At 41.2% G+C, this 20,755-nt stretch overlaps 1 protein-coding gene across 12 annotated transcripts in view; it reads left to right on the top strand.

The window, feature by feature from the left end:
• Window positions 1-20,755, top strand: part of trpm3 (transient receptor potential cation channel, subfamily M, member 3) — a 173,749-nt gene that overhangs the window by 44,694 nt on the left and 108,300 nt on the right. The gene's annotated exons all lie outside the window — the stretch shown is intronic.

Consider the following 20,755-nt stretch of genomic DNA (forward strand, 5'->3'; position numbering starts at 1 on the left):
TCACCATGACCCGTATACATATATGCTTCTTCTATCACACATCTATCAAACCCAATCACACGCTGTTGGCACATCTGTCAGGAGCGGCTTAGGGCTAAGTGTCTCGCTCAGGGGCTCAATTGGCATGTAAGACTATGGTGAAGCAAGCACAGCCGGGGGGGATTGAACCCCCCTACCACTTTGAAGAGGACCCAACTCTACCACTGATCCATGGCCACATATAAACTGTAAGTGCCCAATGTCTTTGCAGTATAAAATGTGTTCCCAAAGCTTCTGAAAGTACTAATTACCATCTGTTGCAAACACAAAGGATGGGGGAGGCGACTAAGAAAAGAATTAAGTGTGGAAGTGTTAAAAAAATATATATCGCAGAGATAAATCTGTGCTTTTATGTGTGTGTGTGTGTGTGTAAATATGTGGTGCTGTAAATTGGATATTAGGACATGGAAAATGAAAGTGAACAGCCTGGTCACACAGGCTATTTTCGTCCCTCGATCCATCTCTCAGTCCTTTTCTCACGCTCTCTCAGTTCTGGATTCATCTCTTCCTCCTCCTTCTCTCTCCAAATTTCTATCATCTCCCCCTTCCCCCCCCCCCCCACCCTCCACCATATCAACTGAATCAAACCAGTCCACCCTCTCTCATCATCCCCATCACCAGTCACACTTCTATCTTAGGCTGCCGCGGTGATAGAGCTCTTACCCTGAAGGGACGACTGTCATTTTACATCTAAGAGGTTATTATAGCCATGCTCCACATTGGCTTCCAAAGTGCAGTCAGTCTAAAACTGTCTCTGTAGTCCCATCATTAATCATTTACATGCACAAGACCTTTAAAATTTTGGAATAAAACCCCATATTTATTGCACGATATTTAAAAATTCTTTATTATTATGACCCGAGGGGTAATCTTTGGAAAATTCTGCAATTGTTATGTAGGATTTCCCTGTGCTGCGTTTCTTCTTCATTTTCACAGGAGGCAGCTCAGCTATGGTGATTTACTGTGTATCCCATAAAATTTAAATTCCTCCCTCAGCCACTGTTAGAGAAGATCGTAACATGTGGGGGGGGGGGGGGGGGGGAGGAGACGGTCACTGTGGTTGACCAGTTAGGTCACAGTAAGGTAATAATGAAAAGGTCATTTGTTGAGGTAATGAGTGGAGTGTGTTTGTTGTTTTCCCAGGAACAGCTTGTTGCTATTTCTGCCTAATTATTCTTATTTACAAGGCATGGATTCTCATTATATTTGACATGTAACAATGTTAAAATCTTATGATATGATAACGCCACAGTAACAAGTCCACAGAATGACATTTATTGAGCTATTGTGATAGTAATAAAGCTGAGCACCTCTCCGATTGCCTGAGGCTCCGCATAACTTTCACTTTTGTCTCTTTTTAAAGAGCTACTGCTAATAGTGTTTGACCAAAGTTTGCCTGTGACTGGATTTTATTCTCCTAATCTTTAATTGTCCACCACAGAAAACAGTTGTATATTGAGCTCTCATGGATATGTTGAGGTATAAATGTTTTCTTTAGAAGATGCGAGGAACAAAATCCAAAAGTCTTTTTACTCATATTAACTGACATGTAGGTCACCAGTTTGTCCTTCACCCTTTCTCTTTTTCTCTTTCTCCACTAACACTGGCTTCCCCCTGTTTTTGGCTACGATATCGTTATGTCGTGATAAGGTATCTGCGATTGATTTTCCCTGGTTTTAAAGGCTGCTATTGAATAAATTAGTGAAATAAACTCAGGAGTATACATTAAATATTATATATGTATATATTGATTAAAAATTAAATGGAATCGGCAAAGTTATATTCAAAAAAAGTCACTTAATAACACCTATAATTCAAATAATTTGTGTTATAACAAAATGTGACACATATTTAATCCTTCATTTAACGTTATAAAGCCAAAGATATCAAAATCTTATTTTAACCGTGTGTATTTGAGTGCATTTACAGTGTATTGTCACTGTCACTCACTGGGAAAGAAATGTGTCAAAAGAAAACTTTTCATGACCCCAGAGAAACAACCTGTGTGCAGCTTCATGTCCCGATATATATCTCGTACATATCTGGATGGACCCTAATAATATTGAAATATTATTTATAAGACAATATTACCCAGCCTTTGTTGCCATCACAGATTGACATATTTTGCTTTTGTGATACTGTGAACACTATCTCTACATTATACCCAAACTAAATGCCATTTTTACATCAGTGTATACAGTATTTTTTTGTTCCTCTAAATACACGCCACTTATTCCAGCTCTTAGATACTCTATGCAGCACTTGCATTGTGGAGAGGATGTGTCTCCCTCTAGAGTGTAGCGTCGAGAGGATTATACACATTATGAGGGTAAACAGAGACTTAAACAGCACTTCTCTGTCTCTGCCTGATCCCAAAAGGCCGTGAAGGAAGTAGGATGCATTCCTTTCCCAGCGACATAGGGAGACTGAAGACATGAAAAAGTGAGGAGAAATGAATGAATGAGACACACAAATAGGATGTATAGGGACGCTTGTGTGATGATGAATGCGTGGCTGGTGTTCTGTGGGATTGTTGGCAGGTGCTGTGCCTCTGAGCAGCAGATCCACTTCTGCCAGAAAACCTTATGTAATGAAGCTTTATCCCCATCACTCCACGAGGATGAGAGCTACAGCAGCGCCGCCCTCGCTCTGTGCAAGTGCCATAAAGAAATATCGAGCAGGAGAGCCCCAATGGCTGCTGCCAGCTCAGTTTCTCATTCTTTGCGTCTCATAGTGTGACTCAGTCAACCGTGGGAGAAGTGACTTCAATTTAACAACATGTGACTTTCAGTCTTCAGTTTACATTCGTGTTAGATCATCTTGTGACTCATTAATATGCGTATCAGTGCTGACCACGGACTAACAACAGACACAGAATTCTTTACAGAAACTGTGTTTACTTGGCTCTCACTTTCACTACAGTGCCAGCTTTTTAAATAACATCCCGGGGAAGCACTCAGAGAACACGAACCTCTGCCAAGGTCACTTCATTTACCACATTACCATCAAAATCCAACAAGTTCTTTTTTGGGCCGTCGCCCACATCCACGGGAAGTTTCACCGCAATCCGAGCTTTACTTGAGATAAAATCAAACAAACAAACAAACATAAAGACAAACGCTGCCAAAACAATGACCTTCTTCGTAAAAGTAATAAACATATTTGGCCGTTTGTGGCCCTGGAGCCATCATAAAGCCTCTGAACTGTCTACAAATTACAACAACTGTACAGTCTTTTATAAATTGTATTTTTATATATTTCAATTAATGTTTCTTTTCTCTGTACATTAGTTCATAACTTTTAAATATGAGCTTAAACTATGAGCTATAATGATAAATAGGACCCTTCATGTAAACCCTGCATTAAAGCTCCAGTGTGTAACTACTGTTGCTGAAACACTGCTAGTGTCGTTACCCCGCAGACCTCAGGTGAGCCTTCTGAAAGTCCACATTCCAGCTATTCTCTTTCAGTATTTGTTCTGGTATCGCTCTACATTCAGAGACTTGGGATTGATTCCTTAACCCTAAGGTTTTCTTCAGTTTCACCTCAGAGTATCAGGGAAAGTTTGCTGCCATCTTTGCTTGACTAGCAAAACTGTTACTCCTCTTCTTTCCCCGCTGTACGAAGCTGCCATGACGACTATAAGCAACACACACAGACTAGTGACTTGTAAAGCAGTTGTTTTCGGTGTAACTGAATCATGAGAATCAGTTGATTAAAAAGATTTGTTGACGGAGTCGTTCAGTACTTCCTGCACCTGTCTGACACAGTCACTGAACTGAAATACCACTGAACGGGTTGTGATTCCATGTCACGATCGCCGGCTTTCCGCAGTGCTGTCGCTAAATACACCAGACTCCTCTGTTAAATATTGAGATTTTAGACGTTTCTTTTGCTAAATGTTGGAGATTAACGCATGTTTTCAGGGATTTTTAAGTCTTTGTAACTGATCTCCAGTGCGGCATTGTTCGGTTTGATGAATCTTCCAGTGACGACACTCTCTGACCAATCAGTGGCCAGCAGTCTGTCGACATTACATTTTAGTATTGGCTCAGCTCGCTTGGAACTAAAAAAGTACCAGGTAACACGTACGTGAGCCGTGCTAGAACTGTAGAATGGAAAAGCGCCATTATCTGACATTATCTTAAATTAAAATGTTACACACTCGAGTTTTAAAGTTTTACTCTCTTGAGATTGGGATTTCCACTCGTTCTCTGCAGCTGCATTAGTTTGCTTCGCCGTGTGTTTGTCTTATTTCAGGTTGTAGTCACAGGGTCAGGAGGACAGGCAAACATTTCATGCTTGAATGGAGCTGGGGCTAAAAAAAGAAGTTGTTTTTACTCACTGGATCAAGAGAGGTCACTGTTAGTTCACCAACGTCCAACACACAGACATATCGGCTTGTGAAAAGCCACTAATGCACCAGTGTTTGTTTATTTCCTTCCCTCCCTGGTGGCGTCACATGTACGCTTTTATCTTATGCCACATGAGAGACACGTCACATGTCATGTCCTCTTGCAGAATCCGCTTTCTTTCCCCGGGAAAGTGTACTGTACGTGTGTTACATGTATGTGTTACACGTGTGTGAGTATGTAAAAGAGGGTCAGATGCTTCCACAGAAGCTTGCTGCCAAGAGAGGCAGACAAAGAAAGCCGAGACCACAGAGAGAGGCTGTAAATGAGAGTAGCTATTTGGGGAAAGCTCACACTCCACACGGCTCTGCAGCACAGGTGAAAGAGAGACGCACACATGAGTCACTTCATGGACAGACACCAGCTCATGAGTTCGCATGAAAAAAAAGCAAAAGTCCACACCTACTGGGACGTGTTTGCATACATTGATGTATGTATGTGTGTGTGTGTGTTATGCCCTCATGTACATGTGGATGACAGCACACCATTTTTAAATTCACTATCACACACACACACATTCTCCCTATCGGCCCTATATTTTCATGTTTATATGCAGGCATTTCCCCCCCGTGGAATTGGATAGATTGATAGAACGGGGCAGCCGCGTGAGGTGGGAATTGGGGGGAAGAAAAGCAATTAAAGTTGCAGTGGAATGGTAGCGGTGAAGCAGAGCATCGGATAGAGTGAGTCCCTGGATTAATTACGCTCAGCCACGAGAGCCCTCACCAAGAGATGTGTCATCACCAGCACACCCAACAAGCTGGGAAAACATGTGACCGGGCCGCATGTCACGGTGCGATTAGACTCTGTTGTCTGTTGTCACTTGTGTGACATCATGAGGAAGTAGGGAAAAGTTGATGCATTAAAAAAAAATGTCGTGGTTTAATTGCTAAGTAGGTGAACTGGAGGAATTTAAAGGTCCAGTGTGTGACATTTACTAGGGTTTAATAGAAATTAAAGATACTACTGTCGTAAGTGTGTGTCTTTATACAAGGGCTGCAATGATTATCCGATTACTTAATTAAACGTGAACTATTTTTGTAATCGATTAATCGGAGTGTTCTCTGATTTTTCAGCGTCTTGAATTTGAATATTTTCTGGTTTCTTTGCTCCATATAAAAGAAATCATTAAAGACATTTGAGAACATTGTTTTCTCCAGGTTTGGAAAACCCTGATCAACATGTTTCAACATTTTCTGGTCCAAAGAAGTACTTGATTGATCAAGAAAATAATCAAATTATTGTTTGTTGCAGCCCTACGCAAGTGCCTTGCTTTCCACTGCAGTGGAAATGCGGACACTGGAGCGAGATTTCTAAACATCTGCCTTTATTCGCTCCATCTATTTCCATTGCACTTATTTGTATTTACCTTTTATCAATGTGGCAAATTGTACGTGCAAATTGAATATGTGCATAAATGCAGGCAAATGGAAATGCTGATAAAAATATAATGCAAGAAAAGTTCAGAACATGGCAAGATAATGCAATTCAGGTGAATACTGAACTTGAATCATTTGTTTTTCATTCATCCAATCCTCTTTGTGTGTTGTGTTTATAATAAGGTTCTGAAAATATCAGATCAGTCGTGGCGCTGTGATTCTTTCTTGCACAAATCTACATAAAAAATGCAAATTCACTGTGTTTTCAAGTACAGAGCTTATAAAAAATAACAAATCATCTTCATATACTGCAGTAAAATCACATGAAAGATATTCTATGCAAGACGTGTCATACAGTCATAGGTTTCTGCATTACAGCCTCTTTTGTATTGACATTGATGGAAAAATAATACCCTTTTCATGCCTGTAATCCACTTTTAATCATAGAAGTCATCACTCTTTATAGTCATAGAAAATATGTCTTGTTGATGATTGCTGTGTTTTAAGTTCCAGCTTAAACTTAAGCTTCCTACTTGAATGTAAATACAGCCCACTGTGGGTAACTAAGAGATTTTCCAATTCTTGTCAATTGCCGCCATCTCCAAGTCCTCTGTACCTTCCTTCCTTCCTTACTTCCTTCCTTCTTTCTCAGAGTTTGTCTTCTGAGAACATGTCTGTCGGGCGACAGCCTTACAGTTTGAGAGGAGCGACAACAGAGAAGCCATTGAGAGTGAGAGAGTTGAGGCCTGGGAGATGATGAGGCGTTTCAAGAAAAGCAGAGAAATAGAGAGATGGTTTGAGGACTGGAGGTAATAATGAGTTCCTGAGGGAAATTGACAATGCGTCGGGAAAGACAAGGCAGTGAAGAGGTCCAATGTAAAGCAGAGAAAGTTGGGAAGAGGACAAGAAAACGGTCTGATTAGTAAGAGAGACGGCTATTAGGAATCAGAGACAGGTCGGAGTGAAAACCTGATAATGAATGTGAAGGAGAGAAGCTGTGAAAAGAGAGACGGGGGGTAAACACAGAGGCTTCACTCACCCTGATCCTGAGCCAGCTCTCTCCGCCTTATCAGGCTTGTCCAGACATGGGAGACAGACATGTACCCAAAATGCACTGTGGCTGTTTCCGCCCCTCCGCGTGAAAAGAAGCCCTCACCCCATCATATCTGCTGTGAGGTTGGCTGCCAGTCAGTGCCTGCGGCTCTTCTTCATCTCTGGATTCTTGGATAGAACTGAGTGCAGAGTTCGGTAGACGGGGGGGGGGGGGGGAACTCAGACTACATCCACACGAGTCAGTTTTCACTGCCTGTCGTCCACATTACAGAGGCATTTTCAAGCCCTGAAAATGGAGACATTTGACATCTGTTTTTTGACCTTCGTGTTTTTAACTCTTTGAATGGTGAAATGGTTCACGGCACATATGAGTGGACACCAGTGTGATTGACAGCCGTCATCGCCCATTAGGTCGTGCAGTTGGTGAATATTTGAGTCTGCGGCAAATTAGCGTCTAAATTAACCTCAAGTCAAGTGAAACCCGTGTCTCCCCAGCTGAAGAGCTGGAGGTTTTTTCGAACGGCGGAAGAATCGGCTTTGGGAAAACATTTTTGCCTATGCACTCATGCCTGAATGGAAACGAACACACATTTCTTCTACCAATCAGTCAGAAACAGAACTCAGCTGCTCACAGATACAGTGCAACCTGCTGGCAATATTGAGGGAAGCTCATGAGTGTTCTGTCTAAATGCACACGTTACTTAGTGCCACTACATTTATCACGCGCCCATTTAGTGACATGTAATTTGCAGTAAAACGTCCTCGACCAAGAGACAGTCGTGCAATTCTGATTTTAGGGTCACTTCTCAAGGTCACTCCTGTGTTAATGCTCATAGGTACAGCCATTTTGGATCAATAGGTCTTACGTGTGACACTGAGACAGAGAAATTCATGGAGAAATAAGAGGAGGAGGAACATGAACACATCTTATTATCATCAGTGTGTACTAGAAGATGATAGGATGGGCTTCATTGTCCCTGTGGGAAATTTGCCTTAGACTTTACGTTGCCTGTGTGCAGACACAAACAACAAATATATATACACTCATTTAGGTACACACGACACCTAATAATGTGGCAGCAGTGGCACCAGGTGTGGGATTTCCAGTAAATGTAGGATGTGAGCATGACTGAGGGAAGAAGACTTTTAGGTGTTGGCTCTCTTGTCATTTCTTGTGCTGGATTACCACTGATTGTGTTAGTTTACTACAATGGTGGTTAGTGCAGGTACAACATGACATACACATACATTCATACAGAATAAACATTCATACATACATGTACTTATTGGAAAAGCAAACAAGTAAAATAAAAAAAAAAACACCAACGACTGAAAAATGTGAGGGAGTAATCTTGTGAGACGCAAGGTGCCAAGGGGTTGTATTTATTTTCTGAATTATTCGTGGTTATGTTTTTGGCACAACATAAATAAAGCCAATCAGAGGTTCACTTGTCATTCACTTTAAAAGCCAGGTGTGCCTGTGCCTGTGTCTGGCACATTTCTATTTAAATGGCAAATGCAGGAAACTGGAAAGTGAGCAATTCTCTGCTGAGGAGGTGGATAAATGTAAAATGTATTTTAAAAGGTTTAAGAAACGAAAATGTGCCAAAGGCAGGTTTGTAGTTAAGAACAAACGCCAGACATTGATGTTGATGAGACAAGAGAGCACAGTCTCACGTGATGTAATGCATATTATGGTTGTTTTACATTTAAGGTAACACGTCGCGTCAAGTATGAGACATTTGCTTGGTTATATTTTGATTCTCAGCTGTATCAGCAGTGTAACAGTTGTTATTCATGGAGGGGGAGGAAGAGACAGAGCTACAGCAGCAGATTTGAGTCCTGTGATCTCGCCATTGAGGTTGAAGGATGCACCTGTTTTTCTGTGCAGGATTCTTTAGCTAAGGGATGCCCCTTGTCTCAGATCCTGTTTGTTAAGACCCAGTTAGGGTAAGGAAAGTGTCAGGACTGGGCACGGCAGATTTGCACTGTTTACTTTTATGCAGATGATGTGTTTTAGTCGGCTGCAACCAACTGTGACTTCCAGCACACGCTGAGTTAGTTTGCAGCAGACTGAGATGAGAGTCAGCTCCTCCAAGCCTGAGGTCGTGTTTCTCTGTCCTCCCCCAGTGGGGTGACAGTTGCTGCCCCAGGTGACCAGTTCAAGCATGTCTTGTTTAGACGTGACATGAAGATGGAGAGGGAGGTTGATGCGGTTTCAAACCACTATGGTGAAGAAGACACAGAGCCTGAAAGCAAACCTCTCCATTTACCAGTCAGTTTACGTTGTGACCATGAGCTGTGGGTATATACAACCCAAATGAGTTTCCTTTGGTGGCAGGGATAGGCTGTTGAAGTCTGAATCCCTGATGGAGCTTGGAGTTGAGCTGCTGGTGCTGAAAGGAGCCAGGTGAGGTGCTTTGGGCTCTTGGTCGGAGATACTTCCCGGATGACTTTCTCAGGAGGTCGTCCGGGCACGTCCCATTCGGGGGGAAGCCAGTGGGTAAACCCAGAACCTGCTGGAGGGATTATATATCTTGTCTGGCCTGGGAGAGCCTTGGAATCCCTCAGGAGGAGCTTGGAAATGTGGCTGGGGATAGCAGTATCTGGAAAGCCCTGCCTCCTCCATGACCTTATCACAAATAAGAGAAAGAGGAAAATGAATGAATGTATAAAGCTGCTGCTCTCCCCTGAGACGCAGCTGCTCTTACAGGTCATTTCAGTGTTTAATCGACACCATCCGTCTCAGCACATCGACACTCGTCTGCTGCAAAAAAGCAAAAATGCTGTTGAAGTAAAATAGTTTTTATACATTCTAACCAGATAATGGCCTGTTCTTCTCTTTAGTGTCCATACTTTTTAGGCACAGAGTGTAATATTTAGTATGCTTGTTGGCTGAGATCAGTCGTCTCTGTGTTACAATCTGCAGCGTCACCGTTAGATGTCAAAAATCCACTGGACCGTTTAAGTTCATCCGACTTATTTTTATTTTAAGCATTCATTTCGCAGAGTCAGTTCATTTTTAATAGACTAACGTGAGCTCACTCTGTGTCTGCGCTGATATTTGCTGATCCATTCATTCCATGATCTTAGTCCTGACAGTGAGAATCAGAGGAGGCTGCGACTTCTGAAAGGTTGTAATTCAGGACCATTGTACGACGGTATAATTGCAAATGTAATTCATCACTTAATGGCGTCATAACACTAACCCTCCAGCTACTCTATACATCACTGATTACATGCAACCTTATAATGCTGTATCATTACACTCTTAACTGTCCAGTCAATGCAGATACTGATTTGCAGGACTGGATATCAACATTGATCTTTTGAATTGAATCAATGTTTAATCACAAAGTCCAGAAACTGATTGATTTTGCTTCTAGATAATTCACTTACATCAGATTAAATACCTGAGTGCCTCTCAGAATTCACCCTGGAGACCTTTGTTTCCTTGAAGACAAAATGACAAAATTGTAATTTTCCTGTTAGTAAAACATTGGTTAAACTTCTAAACTAAAACATGACACTTGTATTTTTAGGCCAGCGCTTACAGCTGCGCTCAGTAGCAGATGCTTCGACAAACTACGCAATATTCCCCGGTAATTATCATTTTGAATACACACAGACAGGGCGGGAACATAAAACGAGCTCGCTAAACTCATGCACCAGCTGTTTTGGCATCAGTCACTAATGAGCTCAAAATAATGCGAATAATTCCACAAAGTTAACAGTGTCCATTTGTGCCATCTGGCTCGCTGAGCCGCTGAGACGTGCGCTTACACAGCTGCAGCCAAAAAAAGTACGTGAGAGTAACATTAATGGTGCATGTTTTTATTTCCTGAGGTAAAAAGGTCAAGAAATGAGCAATAAACACATTTATATAATGGATCGCTTTTTTGAAAATTGAAACACCTTTGTACTTCAAGCTGCAGTGCGTCACTTTTTTGTTGATGCTATTATTCTGCCTCGTTTTTGTCACCTGTAAAATGGTCTATGAATTATATTCAATTAATCTTCATTTATCAGGGACAATGCAGTGAGACACAGTGGACATAAAGTGCATCTGATGTACTGCACATAGAGTATATAGCAATTTGCTACAGTAGTTTTCAACTCCCGTCCCTGGCTGGGCTTTTCAGAAATAATAAAAGAGTATCACAGTAAAAATGACAATAATATAAATGGTATAAACGCCAATTTATAAGAACTATTTCTCATCTACCATCTACAACAGTCCGACTTTATGAGATTTCGTATTAAAAGTTTTGTTTTTAGCCAGTTCTTGACCTTTACAGTGAAATTTTTGAAAGTTTTTTTATTTCAGTAGAATTCATTTCTATAACTTTTAATGGGCACTTCTTTGCAGTGGCGTGCACAGGGGGACAAGGGGGACAGGGTGGCCCAATTTGTGTCCTTTTTGTCACTCATGTGGTCAAAACATGAGGAACATCAGCCCGACTGGGTGCCATTCATTTGTGGCCTCTAAAGCAAAATATAAATATATCTTATGTGTCCTATAAGATGTCCTTGCAACTTTGTTTCCTGTGGGAGTCCTTCCAGTCAAAAAGGGTGCTGTTATGAAAGTTACCGACAGTGTCCCAAAGGGTGTCCTTAGAGGAATTGATATTCGGTGCTGTATAGAAAAATGCCCATTTTAGTGATATGGGGAGTATGGGGAATTATATACTAGTGACGCCCGGCCCACCGGTGCACTGTAGGCGCCCTTTGAATTTCTGCTCCGTGTCCTTCCAAATGTCTGTGCTCTAACTCCAATGATTCTGGACTCAATGATATTGAATAATGAATAATTCAATTAGAATCACAGTTATATAAAAGGAATAAAAATGTTTTATCCACCCCTAAGGTCATTATTTGGATATATTTCGTCTGTGTCATTTTATTACTTGAGGAAAAAGATGACACACACACACACACTCTCTCCCTGCCTCAATAATTAATAGCTGTTTGTATGTTTTCCCTGCAGGAAGAGGCTTTTTCTTGCCGAAGTAATGATGTGTAAATTCAGGCCATTTACTGTACCATCCACTTCCTCTTTGTCCAATTAGAGGCCATGGCACAAATCCCCGCTGAGCCACGACAAACAGCACACAAACTGCTAATTACAGGAATTACAAGACGCCGCCGGCTGAGAAGAGCGGCGGTTATGTGAAGAAGAAGATTAAGATAAGCCAGTACGACAGTTGTCAAACATCACTGATACATCCCCCACGACCACGACCCTGACCCACACACAAACATACAGCATACAGATAACATGAATATTTTATTTCACATTATTACAAAGACGGGACTGAAGACAAATTACAAGGTGTACAAAAAGCAGGAAAGCCATTCACGGGCACAAAAGAATCATGTCAACATTTGACAATTTAATAACAGCATTTACAAAGTGCTTTTGACCAACAAGGAATAAAAGTTCAATACAAGTGGTTATAAAGGTTTAAAATAAATAGAACAATACAAAAATACATGAAAAGACAATGCTGCTCTATGCAAATTGTTTTAAGAAATTATTTAAGACACAAATTCCCCAAGTCTTATCCCCTCAGGCAGGTCGTTCCAAAGTCACGGGGCCCCGATGGCTTTGGAACCACCATCGGGTTTTCTGTCCTAGGATCTAAGAGTGTTAAAATCAGTACACTTCATCATAGGAAATAGAGCCTCTTCTTTTTTTTTACTGTATCCATTAGTCAAAGTCGGTAAATGCGGCGTGTATGGAAATGTATGAGTGAGACAGATGTGTTATATGTGTCACTGAAAGTGAATTTGGGGCCAGGGTTTGTCTTCTCATTATCCTGTCATGTCCGTATTTAAACAGTCCATTACTCCGGCCTACACAGTTAGACTCGGATTCCCACAGCACCATCGCCAATGACACATGGAGGGACAATCCATGAGCAATCAAAGAGATGAATGAGGAGGGAGCAGAAGAGGGGGAAGACACATTTGTCCTTCCTCTAACTCTCTCACTCATCCTCGAACATGTTATCTTCCACATGAGGGGTCGCCAGTCCATCACAGGGACACATAGAGACAAACAACCATTCACTCTCCCACCAATTGAGAGTGTCCAATTTGACCTAATCCCCAAATCTGCATGTCTTTGGACAGTGGGAGCAAACCGGAGAACCCGGAGAAAACCTACACGTGAACTTGTAGTTTTGTACACTAACCAAGACCAAGTCAAGACAACTGTTAGGGACCAAGAATGAGTCAAAACCAGAACCAGGGCTCCATATAACTGGATGTCAATATCAGAATCAGACACAAACATTGCTGGTCAGGCTCTGTTTCACTGATCAACTTAGCTTAGTCAGCATTTTAGTCAGAATGTTTCAAGCCTAAGATTGAGCTGTTGTGGAAAATATTCAAAAATCAGTCCAGAGTCCAGACCAGGTCTTTTATATTTTGTTCCACAATCAAATCATTTTACAACATTGGCACAAACCACACATCAACACAACTTCACTCATTTGATTGTTTTTCATATTTTGCCAATAAGAAGCCTACAGAGCTCTGGTAGCTGATGCCATGCAGCAGTCAGAATCATCAGAAGCCACGCCGTTCAAATCCATTGACCAATACTCATCCGTTTACCAGTACTCAGTTCTGTCGTTTGCATTGATGGGATGTAAAGCTGAGTCGAGTCGCTGTGTTCCTTTTCTTTTCCTTTTGAGTCCAATTAAAGTGATACTAAACTGCCATGTTACATATGCATTCATGTATAAACATAAACATGACAACCCTCCCATGTGCTGTTGTCAGTGTTGTGTGACATCTACAGGGCAATTGTTAGATGACCCCATTTTTCTTTATTTACAGAAAAGACTAAAGAAGGACAGTGGCCCACGGTCAGCTGTTTCTTTTGAAATAGAAAAATAAAAAGGACAAGAGAGTACAATGGTGAGGAAAATGTGGGGTTATTTTGTTTAGATTGGCTGCTTATAAGAGCAGGAAAATGTAATTGATTCATTTTTTGCTGTAGTTTTACAGGGAATAACTTAGAACAACAAAAATAGCATGACACAGGTATTTGTCAGCCCAAGGCCCATGACCAAACATGGACCTTCTGTCCGTTGTCGTACCATTAAAGGTGTTTATAATGGTTTTAAAGATCGGTCATATCCAGTATGTCACCGTGAGTGCTCATTAGTGCCAAGTGGGTGAGCCGATCTCTTATGACATGGTGCCAAACAGCGAGGTCTTCAGCCTACACGGCGCGGAGAAAGATCGCTCCGACGCTACAACAGAAATCAGGAGTGACAGCCATAGTTTTATGAGGCTTTCCACCTCTGACAGCATGTCACTGGCTCGTAGCTGTAGGTCCTGGAGGATAGACACCGGGTCCCACACATGAATGTGAATGTCGGGCAGATAGAAAGAGTAGAAGAACACTTTATCTGGTAAAGGAGTAGTTGATGGGGGGGGGGGGGTCAGTTCTAAATGGAGCATTTTCACCGAATGTAGTTTTGTGAAAAATGGGAAGGTCAGTGTTTTCTTTAGGGAGCGGAATTGTGAACTCGAGACTTGCGAGTCTAATTTCACTGCTAATTTTAACATGGCTAAGGGGGAGTGAAACCTGCGTTCACAGACATAACTTGTGAAAGGGCCATTTGCACAAATGTGTGTTGCGTTGCGTTGCTTTTTATTCACCGTCGTTAACACCTCCCTTTACTTCATTTCCAAGTAGATGCCATCCCAGCACCCTTAGAAGGCTGCGTGCGTTACGTTTAGGAGGGAAAAATAACTTTAATGAGCATTGCTTTTCCTCCTTCCACGTCTGTAAGGCCAAGGTTCATCTTGGTACAGCTGACAGGCTATTGTTGTGTGTGTGTGTGTGTGTGGGGAGGGGGAAGCTGAACGGGGAGTGACTGGTTCACTGATTCACACAGAAAAGATGAAATTCGCCTACATTATACACAGAATACACTGGGCTGAGCTTGTTCGCCTCCTAATCGAGGTTGTGACTGCTGATGAAACATGAAGTGGTAGCAAAGCAGCAGAAAAGCAAGAAACTAAAGTAATAAAGTAGCATTGAAAGGACTTTTTAAATGACATTTAGAGTCATTTTATTTAATTAGTAAAGCACATTTGTACTTTTTCACCACTTCAAACTACAGCCTCAAAAAGATGTTAAAAGAGTTAATCAGCTTCAAAATTGGCCTGAAACATGAATAATGTGGACCTCACCTTTGTGAGTCAAGGTGGTAAATCCCAAGATACACAAGTGGATAAGAAATGACTCCAGTGAGCTACACGGTGGTACACTGGCTAGGATTGATGCCTCACAGCAATAGTCAGCGGTTCAAGTCTTTGGTTTGACTAAGGGCGTGAATGAGTGAATGGTCCTGGGGTGTACCCAATCTTTCGCCCTATGTCAGGTGGGATTGGCTCCAGCTCCCCTGTGACCCTCATGTGAAGGATAAAGTGATAGATAATAAATGATCCAGTTAATTTAGGTTCATGTGCATGGTCTCATGTCACACTTTCACAGGCTTTGGTTGAAACTTGTGACTTAACTCAACTGGTGACTACTCTATAGTCAAACTTACTCACTTTCTGCTCTCCTCTTTTATCCCCGGATCTAACTCCCTTGGTTCAACCACGTACAGCACCCGTCCACCAATTCTGATTCATTTTTGGAATATAGGATTAGGATTATAGAATACAAACAACGGGAATGTTGCATCTTTAAGGGATTCACAGGATTTGTTTATCTCAGTGTGGCCAATGTTAAATTTAGCATCCTTTTGCTGTCTTGCATTTTGTGTCTTATCTTAATCTTTTTGGGGAAAACAATTAGCTTCACATTCACACAGTGAACGCACCCAACACAGTGGTGTTGAATCAGGTTTCTGTGCACAGTTAAATCGCGCTACGACTGTGCCATTATCAGTTTACTCAATGTAATGTACCTACTGTACCTCTGCAGTGCTACATGATGACATGAGCCCCCCCTTTAGGTTAATGTAACCCTATTACACCTCGGACCAAAGCTATTTTAGCTGGCAGCTAGTTTTGTAGCATGCTGAGCACCACTCCTAGTCAATCTGTTAACTTATAAATATTCAGTTTTCTAAACTGCCAGAGCTTAAACACGGTCTCATCAGTTAAAAAATGCAACAATCTGGATTCTGCCATGTTGTTGTTGTTGTTAAGTCGTTCTGAATATCAAGGCAGGAACTGAATATGAATATCAAGGCAGGACATGTGGGACAGTTTGGGTCCTACCGTCATAAGTCAACTCCCCCTTGGATCCAGTTTTTGTTGGACTAACACAATATTTGAAATTTTTTCTATAACTATGTAAGGATACTGACTGAGGTGGCAAACAGAACTCGTCATGGTTGCATTTTTTTTATCCGTTATTATACTTTCCATTTTTTTCCCTTGGTGGCATTTTCTAAATTCCTCCAGCTGCTCAGATATTCTGTTCACACTTGTTTGCAGTTTTCTATACGTTGTTGGCCGGTTTTGAAAAGATCAAAACTTTCTCCTGTAAATGTCAGGGACTAACTGAAAGGCTTCTGGCACAGTGGCCTTTACAACGTCATGGCTTTACAAATATTCATAAAAGACCATTATACCATTGCTACAAAATGTACTGCATATATAGGAATTTCCTCTTGAGACTTTTTTTGACGTTGGATGAAGAGAATATACAGTTTGTGTGTGAAATGTCAGGGTGTCCAGGTGTTTGCTCGGCCCTAAGAGTTCAGGTAGAAACCTGTTTGTTGTTCCTGCAGCAGGCGACAGGATGTCATGACAGATTTATAGATTCTCTGATGATGTGTGTCCATGTCCTTTACCTTCTCAGATAAAAGCTGATGTTCTGTCATTTGTTTGTGTCGGACACCTGCAACCTTTCTCCTCTGTTCACTGGAGCTTAACTGCTCATTTGTTTCCAAGTACACTACACTTTTGTATAAAAGTACCTAAAAGTACAAATATGTTACCAGAAAATGATTTTTGGTCCCTTTTATAATATTAGTTCTTCTTAAAGTATATGACAGTAAGTACTGAGGCATGGTAGCTCAGTGGTAGGGTGAGCTGTCTTTCGACTGGAAGGTTGTGGGTTCAATTTCTGGCTCTGCTAGTTTGTGTCCTTGAGCAAGACACTTAACCCCATGTTGAGGCGTGTGAATGGGTGACAACTGTCGTGTGAAGCAGCTCATCAACACTAGAAAAGCTACAGTATATATAAAGACAGACCATAATACCAACGCTTTTTCTTCTGATTTTATTTGGACAGTTAGAGGAAATGTAGCCGAATATAAGTAAAAGTTTCTTGAAATATAAATAACAAAGTAAAGTACAGATACATGAATGCAGGCACAGAATACAGAACTTGTATTAAATATGTCTTCTTCGTTGCCAAGTAGATCTTATATTGACCTCTGACTTCTCATGTGGATCTGTGTGATTTGGACAACATGTAGTGTCCGCCCCTGTCCTGCCCTCCACAGACAGCAGCACCGCTGCGTCTAAATGTCCACCTGCTTCTGGATTAGAGCCACGCCGCTGCCGGAGGGATTTACTACCACCTAGAGTTGAAACGGCAACAAAGTTACTGAGTCGTTAATCATCGGCTCTCCTCCCTCTGTGTGACTCCCGAGCGAACAGAAGACACTTCTGCTGAGACGAGCCGGCGTCAGCCGCTGAAAATAGACCCTCCACATCCCACAGACCCACTTCTTTGAACAGCATAAGCCCATCAGTCTAAGCCCTTAGCTCAGCTGCACTTTCCCATCTCCCCCCACCTCCTCCTCATTAGACACAGCTGGGGTGACACAGGTGGACGTTTGGCTTCAAACACAGCCCAACTAAATCCCAACCGCCAGTGTCACTATTATGCAAGTATTAGTTTTACACATTACATAAACAGGGACATACACTTTATGAGTCTTTTTTTTTTTTTACTTTGGAGCCAGTTCAAAAAACACACGTGCCGGATTGCTGTAACAATTCTCCTGTGTCGTATAAAAATGTACCATCTTTCCCCACGATATATGTTTTTCCTCTCGCTCGCTTTCTTTTTTTTATCCCTGCAGAGAATTCACTCCCCGCTGCACCACATTTACATAGGGAAGAGCACCTCATTGACTTCCAGCTCCCATTTCCATTCTCACTGCCGTCACTCCTCCTGACAAGTCCCCCCCCCTTCTTGTTACGATGTAATGTTTACCGCTCCCTTAGCCCCTTACTTTTCCAAGCTTGTAACGATCCCTTGTCTTACAGTCTTATACCTAAAAGGAATAGTTTTCTGCTCGTCCATCTCTTCCAGCGTCTTCGCTTCCATCATTACTCCTCACAATGTCCTCTTCTCTGCCAGTCGCTGCAGCTTTGTGAGATTTACAGTGACCAGCCCTCGGGGGGGGGGGGGGATCTTTTCACTCAACCTGCGACAAATGCTGACAAGAAAATGGCTCATGTCCAGGGTTTCCACTGTCACAAGAGGGCAGGATTTTCTGTGCAGTACAACTTGTACCAAATTTGTTTTAGAGCAAGTTTACAGTACATTGCAACTGATAAGAGACTTCTATTCTTTCCAGAGAACTGTGCGTTGCTACTGGGCTGCAATTATTTTCATAATTGATCAAGCTATTCTCTCGATTAAGTGATTAGTTGTTTGGTCCCTAAAATGTCAGATTATGATGAAACCAAACATTGAAAGTAACTCCTTTTGTTATTCAGAGTAAAAGAAACTGGAAAATATTCATATTTAAGATGAATCTGAGAACTTTAGCAGTCAATAAATCAATGAGCGCTCGCAGCACTATTTTGCTTCACTATCTAAGTAAATGTCAGATGTCAGTGTTTGAGGCTTATGTGACTCTGTTCACTGGTATCTGAAGGATAAGACCATAAATCCTTCAGTTAAGAATCACTACAGTAGCATTTTTCCTGGGTTTTAAGGACTGGAAACACCACAGCAGCACCTTTTCTTTCTTTCTTTTTTATATATATATCCTGAAAGTCTAGACGCAGTTGTCTCAACCCCAACATCAAAGCTTCTTCCACTGTGACACAACTTTCACACACACACACATACACGCAGTGTGTAACAGCTAAACGGTAAGAACGAGAACTACTCCAGTCCCACCGACTGTGACAGTCCAGTCCTGACCTGCACGTCAGATCCAGAGGAAGAGACGTGTTAATAGCAATGCTGAATATATATTTAGAGACGTTTGTTATTATCAGTGCCGAGGAGGACGTATTTTTAGCCACTCGTGTCTGTTTGTTTGAATAAATCAAAAAACAATGGATTTGGGTGAACATTTTCCAGGGATGTCAGAAGAAATGATTACATTTTTTGGTGGTGATATGCGTCCAGATTACAGATCTGGATTATTTTAAGCAACATTTGTTGGCGGATAGGGGAGAGAAACTATGGCAAGCCGTTTTAACATTTAATCGCCACGTTTGACTACTATAACCCTGATTACTAAATACAGAAGGTTTTTGATTGATACAATTTGGGGTAAAAATCAATAAGAAGTAAAGTGAATGTATCACAGTTAACAGTTTAAGTTAGAAAGTTATTTTCATACTACTTATTCAATAAATAAATACATGACCATATAATATATAATTTAAGCTTTTTGGGGCTGCAGAAGATTTTCATTGTACATATATCTCTAATTCTGTAACAATGAAACTTTAGAAATTCATGATATCTAAAAATGACAATCTAGATATCTTCAATTGAGGATTGAACTTGAATTTTGACTCTTCGACTAAACTAAAACTGGAATTAGGTTTTAAGGACTGGAAACACCACAGCAGCACCTTTTTTTTTCTTTCTTTTTTATATATATATACTTTCGCCATTCATGTGTACAGTATGGATTTTTTCATTATAGATATCTACAATTCAGTTACAGATATTCTCAACTGAACTGTACATATATAGCATGACAAACCCCATACACATGCATGACAAAAATAGTTTGAATCTTCTTAGTAAAAACTGATTAGAACTGTAGTTTTGACGGCCGTGTATATTCGGTCTAAATGCTGTCCTGTCCTGTCCTGTCTGATTCACATACATATTTCAGTGCCTCATGTCAGAGTCCGAGCTGTTTCAATATTCCACCATTTTATCTTCTTAAGTTTTGCGGCTTGGAAAGAAATTGCACAGGTCTGCATGTTCCTCTGAGACTGGCTCTGTCTCGTGCCCTGCTGTCTGTCTGTCTGTCTGTCTGTCTGTCTGTCTGTCTGTCTGTCAACTGAGCTCACACGTCTCCACTGCAGCTCCACAAGGGCTCACGCTGTCAAAGAAGTGACTCGAGTCAAGAGCTGTGTGTGTGAAAGGTGGAGGCCAGGAAACTTCAATTCAATCATCTTCACATCTCTGATTAGAAAACAGATCAGCGGGTTGTGAACAGACACCTCTCCCGCTCACTACTGTGTGCGTTTGATCCGAACGTTGTTTCCCACCTGAATTAAACTGAAACAAACGGGGACGTGATGGGAACATGAAATCATAACAGACCGCTTATGTTTCAGGTTTCCTCTAAGACAAATAGGGCTGCAATTAATGGGTATATTAATAATTCATTCATCTATTGAGTATTTTCTCAATTTATCGATTAGTTGTTGAATAATGATGATCAGTGTTTCCCAAAACCCCAACAAGACAGTTCTCCAATTTTTTGTTTTGTCCACAAACCAAAAATTCAGTTCAGTTTGAATGATTTATTTGTTCTATGGAGCAAAGAAACAACAAAGTATTCACGTTTAAGAAGCTGAAAAATCAGAGAACTTGTTTAGATTATTAAAAAAAAACATTCAAACTGATGAATCGATTACCAAAATAGTTGGTGATTCATTTAGAAGTCAATT

The sequence above is a fragment of the Solea solea genome, chromosome 8, assembly GCF_958295425.1.
Source record: "Solea solea chromosome 8, fSolSol10.1, whole genome shotgun sequence".
NCBI lineage: Eukaryota > Metazoa > Chordata > Actinopteri > Pleuronectiformes > Soleidae > Solea > Solea solea.